A 15,036-nucleotide genomic window follows, 5' to 3' on the forward strand; every position below is an offset into this window, starting at 1 on the left:
AATGTTAATTTTTCTAGAATGTAATTAAGATCCCAGGCTGGTATTGGTTGTTTTCTTGGAGGTCTTATATTCTTAGCCCCTCTGAGGAACTGTCTTAAGAGTGGGTGAGAGAATAAGGGTGGATCAGTGTTGTATTCTGCAGAAATGGCTGAGGCATGAATTTTGATGGAGGAAAATGAAAGTCCACTGTTCAACAGCTCAGCTAGATACTGTAATATCTGAGGCAAATTCAGTTTTCTAGGATCCTGGCCTTTTTTCTCATTCCAAGTGCAAAACCGTTTCCATTTTTGGAGTAAGCCTTTCTAGTAGATGGCCTTCTGGCCTCCAAAATGACATCCTGCACCTCTTTGGAGAGTAGGGTCTGTTGTGGTGTTAAGGAATTTTCCATGCAGCCAGACTGAGTGTTTTCAGCTGACTGTGAAGAGTTTTGTAGCTGTGCTGAGTCAGTAGAAGAGGCATTAGAGGTAGGGTCCAGGGAGGAGTATGGGTTAGGCTCCTCAGGAGTGGGTACCAGTGTTGTCTTGGCCAGTCTGGAGCAATCAGTATCATCTTCGGTCTGTCTGCTCTTGCTTTCAAGAGCACCTTGGGCAGAAGAGGCAAAGGTGGGAAGGCGTAAACTGTCCGTGCTGCCCAACTGAAAGAAAGGGCGTCCACTCTCCAGGCCTTTGGATGGAAGGTTCTTGAGCAGAACTTTGTCAATTGATGATTCCTGTGGGAGGCAAAGAGATCTATGTCTGGCCTTCCCCACGCTTGGATTATCTTTGTAAACACTTGAGGATGCAACTTCCATTCGTGCGGGTCTGTCATATTTCTGCTTCGATTGTCTGCCAGTGTGTTTTCCAATCCTGGTAGGTACTGTGCTTGAAGTTCGATTTGCCATTCCAGAGCCAAGTTCCAAAGTGACATGGCTAGCCTGCACAGGGGGTATGAATGTGTTCCTCCTTGTTTGTTTATGTACCACATTACTGTGGTGTTGTCTGTTCTTATCAATAATTGCCCTGGATGCAGGAGGTCCTTGAAAGCTGTAATTGCATTTATCACTGCTAGCATTTCCTTTTGATTGATGTGAAGGTGCTTTTCCTTTTGGGACATTTGCCCTAAATGCACCTGTCTGTCACGTGTGCCCCCCAGGCGTAGTCTGAGGCGTCTGTTGTGATGACTTGATTTGCTTGAGGCTTGCAGAATGGTAGACCAGTGTTTGTTTGGCATGCTTGGGCCCACCATAGAAATTCCTTTTGCAAACATGGGATTAGTGGTATTACTGTTTCCAAACTGTGGCTGTGTTGAGACCATAGGTTTTTTTAGGTACCATTGAAGTTTCCTCATATGCAACTTTGCACATGGGATTAGAAGAATGCAAGATGCCATGAAGCCCAGAGCCTGCAGGATTTTCCTTGCAGTTAGCCTGGTACAATTTGCTAGTATTTTGAAGTACTGAGTTAATTGCCCCTGTTTTTCTGGCGTAAGATAGGCCATCTGGGTGTTTGTGTCCAAGTTGGCACCCAGGAAAGTTATTTTCTGAGATGGTGTTAGCCTGGATTTCTCTTTGTTGACTGTGTATCCCAGAGAATTCAATAACCGTGTTACATAAGCCAGATGTTCCAGAAGTATGTGTTTGCTGTCCGCTTGGATCAGGCAATCGTCCAAATAAGGGTAAATTTGTATCCCTTGAAGTCTGCAGTAGGCAATTACTGATGCCAGGCATTTCGTGAATACTCTGGGTGCAGTAGATAAGCCAAAGGGCAATGCAGAGAATTGATAGTGGATTGAACCTGCAAGAAATCTGAGGTATCTTCTGCAGCTTTGTCTGATTGGGACATGCAGGTATGCCTCCTTGAGGTCCAATGTTACCAGCCAAGACTCCTTGCCCAGCATGGGAAGAAGCTGCTGTAAGGTGAGCATCTTGAATTTTGGTACGAGTAGAAATGTGTTTAGGATGGATAAGTCCAAAATGGGTCTCCAGTCGGTTCCCTTCCTTGGTACCTTGACCTTGTTCGTGAGTAGGTACCTCTTGAATAGCTTTCATGTCCATGAGCTTTGAAATTTGTATTTGAGCCTCTGCCCTTTGATTGTGTGGCAGGTTCGGCATGCCTCTAATTTTTGGAAGAGTGTGAAAATTATCTGTAGCCTCTGTTTATAATGTCCAGGATCCATTTGTCTGTTGTGATATGCCAATTTTTTGTAAATAATGCCAGCTTTCCTCCCAAGGGTGCTGCCAGTTGAGACTTGCTTGGCATGAAAAGGGGAAAGTCATTGGGTTTGTTTCCTGTATTGTTGTGCACTGTCTTCGCCACCTCTTGGTGCTGGAGTTTGCCATTGTCTGCCTCTATATGATCCTTGAGATTGTCCTCTGCCCCTTGTGCGCCTGTATCTACCTCTTTGGGGCTTGTCCGTGGCTGGAAAGGACCAGTTTTTTGAAGGCCAATTTCTGCTAAAACGTGGTGGCTGTACCTGTAGAAAAGCTTTGACAGTTTGCATAGATTTAGCTTTTTTTTCCATTTTCCGTAGTATCTCCTCAGCATTAGTACCAAATAATACATCCTTTTGTAAAGGAGCATCTAATAGTTTAGCTTTAACATGATCAGGCAAGGTTTGTTCCCTAAGCCAGGCATGTCTACGAATAACTGATCCTGTAACAGCAGCTCTACTTGAGGCCTCTAGAGCATCATAGCCACATTGTAAGGTGTGTTTACCCACTTGTTCTGCACTATGCATCATATCCTGCAACTCCTTCAAATCTGGTTGTTCAGGTTGCGACATTTTATTCCTTAATTGTGATAACAGAAACTGCTGATATTTAAGCATATGGAACTGACAATTTAAGGCCCTCATGGCTAGGGTGGCCGAGGTATATACCTTCTTTCCCCACCTTTCTAAGGATCTAGACTCTCTTTCGGAAGGTAGTGGATTCTTAGCAGTAGAGGCCTTCATTCCCTTGGGGCCTTGAGAAATCTTTTCAGGGTCAGCATTATGGCTTTTGTAAAGAAATTGGTGAGAGTTAGGAACTCTATAGTACCTATCAGGCTTGACTGGGGCAGGAGGCAGGGAATCCAGATTAAGACAAGCCTCCGAGTAAACATCATCAAGTATGTCCAAGACAGGAGGTATCACCAGAGGTCTGTGCTGAGGTAGCAAAAGAAATTCCCTAAGTCTTTTCTTGGAATCTGAAAAGTCTTGGCCTTCCCAATGGAAGTGTTCCCTCAAGGTATGCAAGGTTTCCCCAAAAGAAAAATCCTCTGGGGGAGATACAGAAGGAATGGACTGCTCTGCATCAGAATCTTCAAAAGGGGAGTACGAGTGTTCCTCTTCATCAGAATGTTCTGAAATAATGGAGCCCTGGTCAGAAGAGGGGGAATCTTCCTCCACTCTGGGTCTCTTGTCCGGAGGGGGTTGGGAACCCCTGATAAGAGTAATTAAATCCAGAGCCATTTTTAGCATCTGCTTTTTAGGCATGGGGCCTGGGGATGGGCCCTGTGCAACAGGCCTCTTGGGATGCATGGCTGATTTGGACTTAGTAAAGGCCTTAATGGAAAAGGAAGATGAGGGTCTAAAGACACCATGGGTGGAAGTGGACCTGTCCACATTAAGAGGCTCAACACTCACAGTGGCTTCGGTAGCTGTAGTCAGGGTATGGGCCGAGGCACCTGCAGTCTCAGTTACAGAAGACACCGCCAGAGAAGTGTCGTCGGTAGTCAGGGGCTGCGTAGGCGCCTCGCTGAGAACCGGACCACGTGTAGCCGGTTTTGGCGTGGTGTTGGTGGAGACCGCGGACCTTGCATGTCGGTCTTTGTCCTTGCGTTTTTTGTACAAAACTGTAGTCGGAGTCTCCGACGACATTTTATAATCAAAAGCTTTACCAGAAAAGTGCTGGGCGAACACCGCCCAACGTTTAATAGTGCGTTTATTGAAAGTAGCGCAAAAGCGACAGCCCGAGACGTCGTGGTCTGGGCCTAAACAAGGTATACAGAGTGAATGGAAATCCTTATGCGGTATTTGCTTCCCACAAGAAATACAATTGTTAACTTTGTCTGACATTGGTCTGAGGCAAGAAAAGTTTCCCCAACGGGGTACTTAGCTTTAAAGAAGACTTCGGTTTCCAAATTTTCATAATTTCAGGAGCTGGCCGACCGGCACTTGCGAACTGCTTCTGCTTCGGGCACCGCGCGGCAGAAAAGACTGGAGAAATGGCATCGGCTGTGTCTTATATACCCCTGTCGCACTGACGTCAGGAAAGAAAGCGACGACAACCGACGCCGGACCTAGACTTTGGAATTCGGCCGACCGAGGACCTGCCTGAAGGCAGGAGAACCCATCTGTTATGACTGCAGCTGTATGCACGATGAACATCACTCGAATGAAGTTTCATAGTTTAACTGGTGATGTTCTTTCTTTTACCGTATTGTATAATGGTATGAATTTTGATATTTGACTAAGTAAAGCATTGAAAGTAACTGAAGTGTTGAGCCTCTTCTTTACCCTTGGTAAACTTTAAGTTAGAACATTTGCGGAATAGTAGGAAAATAAAATAAAACACATGGGAAGTAGGGGTTCCAAACTGCCAGGAACCTTACTTAGTTGAGGGTGACGAGGTCTGCCCTACATTCCTATGAAAACAGATACTTTCTTACCATGTAAGTTAATGTATGAAGGGGTCACTTCATAAAGGGTTCTATGGTTGGGTTTACCCTCTATACCAAGTAACACAGCATAGCTATGATGATGAGAAGGCAGCAGCCACTCTGGGTGAAAGGTTAAGTGGCGTGTGACAGTACACACACTGTGATGCCATGCATCACCTAAATAAGCATGCTCAGCTTCCTACTCTCATCGGTCTGCCCCCTAACCACTAGCGAGCACTTACTTTAACATTAGGAATCAGTAATGATGACATGGCAGCCTTACTGCTAATGACTGATATACCAAGCACTTACTTGTCTAACTTATGTGGAACTCCAGCAGCCTGGACGGCTGGAAGGACCAATCTTTTGCACCACAATGAAGGGAAGGTACTCTCTCGGCCCTGACTGGCTGGATAGGCCAATCACCTGCAGCAAGATGGAAAGAGGATATTCCTGATCAAGGAAGACCTTTCTGTGAGTCAGATGATACAAATGTAGAACAGCACAGACCCTCCTTGATGGGTCCTACATTTTAGATGAACATCAACGCAGTAAGCCACCAGGGTTAAAGGAGCTGGAGAACCATACCAGACTAAATCTACGAAAACTGAATTTCTGAGAACAATCCAGTAAGAAGGCCCATCTCCCAGAACTTAAAAAAAAACCTGGGAAGGGGTGCAGAGAACTGCAGTGACAAAAGCAGCCACAGACATGCACTGCTGTAGCTAGATCATCTCATGCCCGTTGCCACTCTACCACATGGCACCTCTCAACTCAAAAGAAAAAAAAGACAGAGAAAAAAGCTCTGCTCCCTGATCTACTACTTCTTCCCCTTCACTAATGAGCAGCCAGTTCCCTGTGCCCCTCAACTATGTTGAAAACAAAAAATAGAGGTCTGTTCCCATTCCCAAATTCAGTGTTTCCCTCACTAAGAACTAAGGCGCACCCAGCCTCAGTGCTTTAAGTTGAGACCAAATAAAAATAAAAGAAATCTACTTTGAAAAAGTGAAACAAGCCTCTTATTATAAGTTACAACACACACAAAGAAAGAGCTTCAGTCCTGACAGCCAGCAGACACAGTTATTTTATTTCCATAATGGCATTCAGAATTGCCAGTATGCAAATGAATGCCTCTACTGCACTACAGATGGATCAGCATCTGCTAATCATAACCTACTTACACCTTGCATCTGGTGTGGCTGCCTGCTTATTTCCACCCTAGCTATACCTCTCCTGAAGATAGCTACTCTAACAGGAAGAATGGGCTTGACTACTGCAAATGTCAGCGGACAGAATCACCCACTGATGCAGAGAACACAAAGGCCCTCACTAAAAACTGACATTTACAACTGACAACCTCCCTGAAGCAAGGCTCTCCAAGCTAGATGAACCAAGCATGCTGTTCTGACCCAGACAGAAGAACAGATCACAATAAAGTAAAATGACTGCTTAAGACCCCTTAACTCATTACATTTGAGTGACTCCTCCAGGTGCGTTTGCAGTTAACTCCTACTGACACCTCTAGGTGTCAGATATTGCTTGTTTATATTTGCATTAATAATTCCAAAACCATGCTATGTACAAGGTTTTAAAAGATTTCATCTTACAGCTTACACAATAGCAAACTCAACTGCATTAATATTTGGCCTCTGTCTAGTGCAGGTAAATAGAAATTAATTGTTTTTATGACATTAATTTATAGAGACACAATTTTCACATTTTTCTAAATATCTCAACAACCAAGTAACACAGACAGAACTCCTTAGCCTCGTATGAAAGCTCACAGATACATTAATAAAATGCTGCTGAGAGTATGTGGTTAACTTGAGTGGTTGCTGAGATAGTGTAAGTTGTTTACAAAATATTACAAATGCAATAGTTACTATGGTTACTGTGATTTATAAAATTCAGTTTAAGACTCAAGACCTAAAGAATACTACCACTATAAAAATAGTTTGTGCTGAAGAGTTTGCCATTTATACTAGTTTCATAATCCTTATGGTTCCACAGATATGAACATTTGTTTGAAATGTGAGCTCATAGCTAGATTCTGTCAAAAGGCTTAGGTTCTGCCCATTGGAAGTTACAGTGCAAAGTTCCTGAGCTCCATTGGAGTGAATGAGGTAATGGTGTCTCAGTGGCTCAATGGAGAAAGCTAAGAGGTGATGCTTAGCCTTGCACCTCCGCTGGAAGAGTAAAGAAATAGAAGATGAGGGAAAGGTACCTCCTTCATTGACAATGGGCTTGCCACCTATCAAGAAAGATCCAGAACCTCTAACCCCTAAAGAGGCACCACACCTCAGCCATACCATTCTAAAAAGGTACACCAGTGCAGTCTTCCCAGCCACAGCATGGACCAACTCAAAGAGGTAATCCCACAAGTTGGCAATGGTGATGCCCCAGACAGTGCAGATAGGAAATAAGAAAAGAATCCCCCACAAGCCCACTGCTGCAAGGAAATAAGGAAGATAGATTTTCGCAGTGTGTGAATCTATAATGTAAAAGTAATTCCTGCATTCAAATATCTACTGCTATGGTGGCTTATCACAAGGTTGCATTAAATTCACCACAGAAATAAGCTACTGGAGAGCTCAACTGAATAGCTACAGATATGAACAGAAAAAGAGAGAGACAGAGAGATATCATTTCAGAGACCAAACTCTTTTACGTCCTTTAGCAGTCCCTCTGCTGATTTCACCAAGAGGGACATATTCTGTTTACAGCTGTTACATCAAGATCAGTCTGAGGTTTCAATATGCTGCAATACTGCCTTTCAATAGTATGTTTTTGCTATTTTAGCTTTGACAACATTAATTTCGTTATATGTCAATATCAACTAAATACAACAATCAAGATACCAAACATTAATAATACTTAAGCAGTGCTTAAATAACAGTATCTAAAACATAGCACCTGGATTTAAGAACAAGACTGTGGTTGTACAAGTCAGCATTACATTAACATAAATTCCCATACACCCATGCAAATGTACACACACACAACACATTCACTTTCTGAACAACATGCTTCCTGACAGATGAGTGCAAAGAAAAGTATGGATATGAACTAACACAAGCTCACATAGCTACTTTTAACACAGACAGAAATTAGAAGTTATGTACTCACCATAATGTTCCATCTGAGTAGGTGTATTCATTTGTCTGCAACCTGTGGGTTATGGATCCGATATCAGATCCGAACCGGCATGGTTTTCCAGCTATGGATCCGCGCTCTCAGTTCCTCCCCTCACCCATAATGCCCTGCTCTCCCTACATGACCTCAGATCGAGTTTGCCAACAATAGAAATACCCTAAAAAGGGTAACACATAATATGCAGGAAACTGACAAGGCCAGGGGGATAGGAGGGTGGGATGGTTGCAGACAAATGAATACACCTACTCAGATGGAACGTTATGGTGAGTACATAACTTCTAAATCTGTAGTAGGAGATTCATTTGTCTGCAACCTGTGGGACAGAGTCCCCAGCTACCTGAATCTTGGGCGGCCATCATGGAAGGATATTCCGGAGCACCGCGGAGCCAAAGGATGCTCTACCTCTAGATGTAATATCCAACTTGTAGTGGGAGATAAAGGTATGAGATGAAGCCCAAGTGGCTGCTGAACAAATATCATCCAGAGGAATCCTAGCTTTAAAGGCCGCTGAAGTAGAAACTGACCGGGTTGAATGGGCATGTACTCCCTCTGGTGCGGGCCTTCCAGAAGCTTGATAAGCCAATAAGATGCACTGCGAAATCCAGCGTGATAAGGAGACTTTGGAAATTGGTTTACCCAAATTGAATTTAGCAAAGGAAATAAACAACTGGTTGGATTGCCTATGACCAGCTGTCCTGTTCAGATAAAATCTAAGTTGCCTGTGAACATCTAAGGAATGTAGCTTGTATTCACCTTTGTTTTGATATTTAGGAAAGAAAACAGGGAGGTTAATGGATTGATTAATATTTGCTTCAGAAGCTACCTTAGGAAGAAAAAACTGTCGCACTTGGTGTTTGAGGGAGACGCAAAAAGATCGCAACAAGGAGTTCCCCACCGTGTGAAGATGCGTTTCGCTACCTGAGCATTGAGAGACCACTCGTAAGGGGAGAGAATGGTGCGACTGAGTTTGTCCGCAAGGATGTTGGACCGACCCGGAATATGCGTTGCGATGAGAAAGCGGTTGGTGAAGATTGCCCATTCCCACACTCTCATGGCTTCTCGACAAAGAGGGTAAGACCTGGTTCCTCCCTGTTTGTTGATATACCGGATGAAAGACCAAGTAGGGAGGCTTGACGGATAAGGCTTGAAGTTCTGAAACTCTCTTGGCCGAGGTAATGGCTACTAAAAAGGCCGTCTTGAAAGATAAAAATTTTAGATCTACCGTAGCCGCAGGTTCGAAGGGGGGAGCGGTCAAGGCCTGAAGGACCAGAGAAAGGTCCCAAGGAGGAACCACTTGCTTTACAGGGGGTCTGAGGAGAAAAGTACCTTTTAGGAAAATCTTACACAATTTGGCAGACATCAGTGGACTGGAGTCTTGACCAATATGATAGTGAGAAATTGCAAGTTGCACTTTGACCGTGGAACTGCTGGCACCATCATTAAAAAGAGTGGTTAGAAAGTCAAGCACCAGAGGAAGGGGAACTGTGAAGGGGTCTAGAACCTTGCCGCTCCGCCCAAATGGAGAATCGTTTCCACTTACTGCGGTAAACTTTCCTGGTAGATGGTTTATGAGCCGCCACCAGGATGGCCTTAACTGGAGACGAAATACCGGGAGTCCTGATCAGGAGTGGAACTGGAGCAGCCAAGCAGTCAGCTTCAGGTTGTCCAAATTCGGGGTTGATAGGTGGGATGGGTGAGATATCAGATCCGGAATGGGATCTAGAATCCAAGGAGGATTCACTGAGTGAGACCTTAGGAAAGGGAACCAGATCTGTCGAGGCCAAAATGGGGCAATGAGAATCATTCTGCACCCCAACCGAGAGGCTTTCTGAAGAACTTGGAGCATCAGAGGCAAAGGGGGGTAAGCATAAAGAAGACCGGGTGGCCAAGCATGCACCAGAGCGTCTTTTGGGGTACCTCCGGGAGGAGGTATTAGAGCGAAAAAACTGTCGCACTTGGTGGTTGAGGGAGACGCAAAAAGATCGCAACAAGGAGTTCCCCACCGTGCGAAGATGCGTTTCGCTACCTGAGCATTGAGAGACCACTCGTAAGGGGAGAGAATGGTGCGACTGAGTTTGTCCGCAAGGATGTTGGACCGACCCGGAATATGCGTTGCGATGAGAAAGCGGTTGGTGGAGATTGCCCATTCCCACACTCTCATGGCTTCTCGACAAAGAGGGTAAGACCTGGTTCCTCCCTGTTTGTTGATATACCAGACGACAGACATGTTGTCCGACTGAATCGCAATAGTTCCCAAGGGAAGAAAGGCCTGAAGTGCTTGCAACGCTAAGAGCACTGCTCTCATCTCTAGAACGTTGATATGCAGTAAGGTCTCTGAATCGTTCCACGTGCCTTGGACCGTCCGGCCTGCAAAATGCCCCCCCACCCAAGGCGGGAGGCGTCCATGGTCACCGTGGCGAGAGGGGGAGATGCACAAAAGGGGCAGCCTCCGTGGAGATCTGGAGAGTGGAGCCACCACAGGAGGGACCGCTTGCAAGCCTTGCTGATCGCAATGGGATGATGCATAGGAAGAGCAAGATAAGACCACTGAACTAGGAGTGTCCATTGAAGGATGCGCATATTGAACCTGGCGAGAGGAAGAAGAGCTATCGCTGCTGCCATGGACCCTAGAGCCCTCAGGACCAACTCCGCCGGAACTGAGCTGGAGTGGAGAATGGCCCGCACCTGGAGCTGCAGATTCTGAATTCTGTCCGCAGTGAGGAAGGCTCTTAACCGTCTCATGTCTAACCTGGCACCTATAAAATCTATGAACTATGTAGGGGCTAGGTTGGATTTTTCTGTATTTATTGTGATGCCCACACGGGGAGCTAGATGGAGAAAGGAATCTCGCGCCAATAACAGTAGATGCCTTGTTGGAGCGGTGAGAAGCCAGTCGTCCAGGTAAGGGAAGACCTGCACCCCCTGAAGCCTCAGGTGGGCCGCTACCACTGCTAATACCTTGGTGAACACCCTGGGGGCTGTGGTGAGACCAAAGGGAAGGACCCGGAATTGGTAGTGACTGGCTCCCAGCCGGAAGCGGAGAAACCTCCTGGAGCGCCTGTCCATTAGTATATGGTAGTACGCATCCTTGAGGTCTATGGAGCACATCCAGTGATTTTCTCCCAGAAGGGGGAGAATAGACTGCAAAGTAACCATTCGGAACTTCTCCTTGGGAACTGCCAGGTTCAAGAGTGAAAGGTCTAATATTGGTCTTAGATCCCCCCGTCTTTTTTGGCACTAAAAAGAACCTGGAGTAGAACCCTGATCCGATCTGGTCTGGGGGGACGGGCTGGATGGCTCTTTTCTTTAGCAGATGGCCAATTTCTGCCAAAGCGGCCTCCCACTGACCGGGTGGAACGTCGGGGAGGGACTTCAATTTTGGAATGTGATGAAATGGGATGCGGTATCCTCTGGATATGATGCGGAGGACCCAGCGGTCTGATGTTATGGACTCCCATGCCGCTAGGTGCTCCGAAAAGCGTCCCCCAACTGCCTCCAGAGTGGAGCAGCCGGGCAACCCTTCAGGGCTGCTGCGCGGGCCGTTCAGAGAAAGGTTCTCTGGACCCGAAGTTCCTGGGAGCCCCTCTGCCTCTGGGGCGGCGTCCTCCCTGTCCTCCTCTGCCACGGAAGGACTGGTTGTCCGGAGCGGGTTGGGATTGCTGCGACTTCCGGAACCACATCTTCTTCTGGCCCTTTTGGTTCCTAGAATAGGGCCTCTGGGGCACAGAGAAGCGGATTCCAACGGCAGACAGCGTCTTCCCGTCCTTTTCGCTCTGGGTCAAGGTATCACAAACAGTTTTGCCAAAGAGGGCAGAACCATCGAAGGGAGCATTCGCAAATGACGCCTTGAAGGGCTCCGTGAAATCGCAATGACGGAGCCAGGCCTGACGTCTAGTAACTAGGCCTGCCCCTGCGGCTCTAGCGGCACCTTCCGTAGCATGGGACAGTAACCGCATAGAGGTATTAGTCACGGACCTGAGAGTGGCCATACGGGTGGAGTGCAACAATTTGTCCTCCTCCGACATGGACTCTGGGGGGGATGCAGCGTATTCCTTGATATGATCGCGCTGCATCCTAATCACGTGCCAGGTAGTTCAGCGCCCTTACTGAAAAGGTCGCTGAACTAAACATCCGCTTCCCCAAGCGGTCCATCATCCGAGACTCCTTGCTCGGGGGATGGACTGAGGGACTCTCCTGAGCAAGTTCCCTCTTGGTGGCTGCCGCCATCAACATGGCATCTACCGGAGGCTCCTTACTCCAATGGGCACGGTCAGCCGGGGGACTACGTATACGGTCAGGCCTTTTTGGAATTGGCTCCACGGTGTCCGGTTCCTTCCACGCCCTGGTGGTAATCAGGTCCACCAGGGGGTCGGCAGGAGGGGTCACCCAAGAGGTAGACGGGCCCACTTCAAATGCCTCCAAGAACACGGACTCGTCCGAGGAAGACTTGGGGGCAGACCACCCCCCCCTTATGCGAAGCATTTCCATGATGTCTCCAAAGGAGACATCCTCAGGGGGTAATCTTGGGGAGCCTTCCCCTTCCTCCAAGTCCGTGTCTTCAGTGAGAGACTCGGGGGAGTCTATGTGCCTCCTTTTGCACGTATGCTTGCGAGGGTCATCCTCCAGGGGGCTGTCAGAGGACTCCTCGCAAGCTGTGACCTGTTCCAAAGGAACAACTTGGGGCAAAGGAGCGGGCTGTCCCAATGGCCGGATGGTGGAAGCCTGGCCCAGTGCAGATGGGGCGCGGGACGGAGCCGAAGTGCCGGGGGTCCGGAAACCCTCAACAGGGCCCTCTCCACTACATCAAAAGCCGAGGGGGAGCCGACCTCGACCAAAGGATCCGATAATCGGCTCCCCCTAGGATCCGAAGAGTGGATCGGAGCCGGCACCGAAGCACTCGGATCCGAGGGGGCAGTGCGCTCCGACACAGACGGTGCCGAAGGAGCACTGATTCCCCCCGGATCCGAAGCTCGGCTCCAGGCTCCGAGAGGTCGGATCCGAAGCACTCGAGGGCAGGGTCGGATCCGAAGTACCCAGTACTATCGGTGCCGACCCACCCCCGGCTCCGAAGCTGCTCGGCTCCAACTGCTCCAAACCCGGGTAGCAGGTCGGAGAAGGAGCTATAGGTTTAAAGAAAGGGGTCAAGCTCCCCCCCAGAGGGGGGGGGGGGAGGCAAGAGCACTCCCATCTGCATCTGGGCCTGGATGAACCTTCTCATCATCCGGTCCAGATCAGCATCAGATAAACTGTACGTAGATCTCGACGAGGCTACCGAGGTAGGCCTTGAGTGCCTCCTCGATAGCCTCGACGGAGATCGGGTCTCCTCCTCCTCAGGTCCCGGTGAAAAGCACACAGGAGACTGGAGCCGAGGAGGGGGAGGAAGCACGCTTGGCAGGCGGGGCCGAAACAGAGGTCTCGGCCCGCCGCTTATGGTGCTTCTCCCTCCGGTCCTTCTTTCTTGCTTCCCTCTCCTCCAAACCACTACAGCGAGGATGAGTCCCAGGAGGAGGAGGGGGAGCCGGAGAGGAGGGGACCGTAGACACGGTACCCCCCGAAGGAGCAGTAGCCAGAGCCGAGTCCGGGGTCAAAAGTCCCGCCAGGACCAGCTTCGACCTCCGCTCCTTCAATGCCCTGGGGTTGAACCCTGCACAAATGGAACATCCAGAAGTGAGGTGTTCAACCCCAAGGCATCGAACGCACCGAGTGTGGCCATCAGCAGGGGAAAGCTTATGGCCACACTCGGAGCACTTTGAAAAAACAGCCTTAGGTTGTTTAGACATCCTAAGAACACTAGCTTTTTACTTAAACTAGTCCAAAAAAAGTAAAAGCTAACTAGCCAAACAAACACAGGCCCAAACACACACTACGCACCAGCGAGGGGAGGGAAACTAAAAATTATAAAGTTAATAAAACTAAACAACTTTAGCTACAATAAGGGAAACCTAAACTTTCACACAAAACTGTTGAAAAAACTTTAAATTTAACACTAAAATTAGCTGAATAAGCACTTAGCTGTAGAGCTCTCAGAAACCAATCTGGTCACCAGCGCGGCAAACTAGATCTGGGGTCATGTAGGGAGAGCAGGGCATTATGGGTGAGGGGAGGAGCTGAGAGCTCGGATCCATAGCTGGAAAACCATGCCGGTTCGGATCCGATATCGGATCCATAACCCACAGGTTGCAGACAAATGAATCTCCTACTTCAGATCAGACATTTGAATCGAATCCCCAGGATGGATTTGTGTGATCCTACATTCCATCAAGTGTTCTTGCAGCTCTCTGCATTAAAGGGTAAAGTGCATGCACACAGTAAACAGAAACGAGGTTTAAGAAACAGAAAATCAAACCAATAAAAAGGCAGAATGAGCAAATACCCAACATGTAACTGGGATGCCAGCACTCTGCATTACGTGAGGACGCCTACTCTTCAAGTTTCAGTAACACAGACACCAATACTCCATATTTTCATACAGAAGCCTCCCTCCATGTTTCAATAACTTGAGACAATCAGCAGGTGTCTGTAAGGACAGTGGCTTTATTTCTAGAAAATTCTCCCTCCCAGTAATCTGAAATGCAAACTGAAGTTACAGTTAGTCTTTTTTTAGATGGCAGAGATATGGCTATAAAAGTCATAACCAGCCTCCTGGCACACAGGCTGGGTAGCTACTTACAAAATCACTAATCTGGCTTTAAAAACAAGCACAATAAAAGTTGGGGGGGGGGACAGACTACAGAGGGTGAAAGATGAGCACCTACAGGAACACAACAGCAGCTACAAGAAAGGATGAACAATTAGTTTAGTAAAATTCTCTCAACATTGTTGGCCTGTGTTCTTCTGTTAAAGGGGAAAGTCAAAAGCACTAAACCCATTATCTGTACATTTAAATTAAGGTTGAGGAAAATGCGGGTCTAAAAATGCAGGCAACTCCTTAATAAGCATCCCAGTTTTATCACTCACTTACTTGCTACCAGTTTACTCAATTCCAGTCTAGGGGAGCACTTACTAGCATTTTGCAAATTATAGCCAAGTTATTCAAGTTAGTCAGAAGCACATCCAAATGACTTTTTTGCCTTATCTTGCAAAACATGGAGGGCAAATGGAACCCCGGTAATGTCCACAGAAGAGGGCAATATTACTGCTGTCTTATGAAAATATTACAATGACAATTAATATTACTGCAAATAGTCAATCAGGAAAAACGCCTGTAAACCAGCTGTATAAAGGAAGTGTGTGCAAATTATGAAGAGGTACACATAAGCAGTAA

General features: G+C 47.2%; 1 protein-coding gene across 1 annotated transcript in view; it reads right to left on the reverse strand.

Annotated features, from left to right (window-relative positions):
- Positions 1-15,036, reverse strand: part of NOP2 (NOP2 nucleolar protein) — a 776,755-nt gene that overhangs the window by 426,098 nt on the left and 335,621 nt on the right. The window lies entirely within an intron of this gene.

The sequence above is a fragment of the Protopterus annectens genome, chromosome 8.part0 (genome assembly GCF_019279795.1).
Source record: "Protopterus annectens isolate FY-2018-M chromosome 8.part0, PAN1.0, whole genome shotgun sequence".
NCBI lineage: Eukaryota > Metazoa > Chordata > Ceratodontiformes > Protopteridae > Protopterus > Protopterus annectens.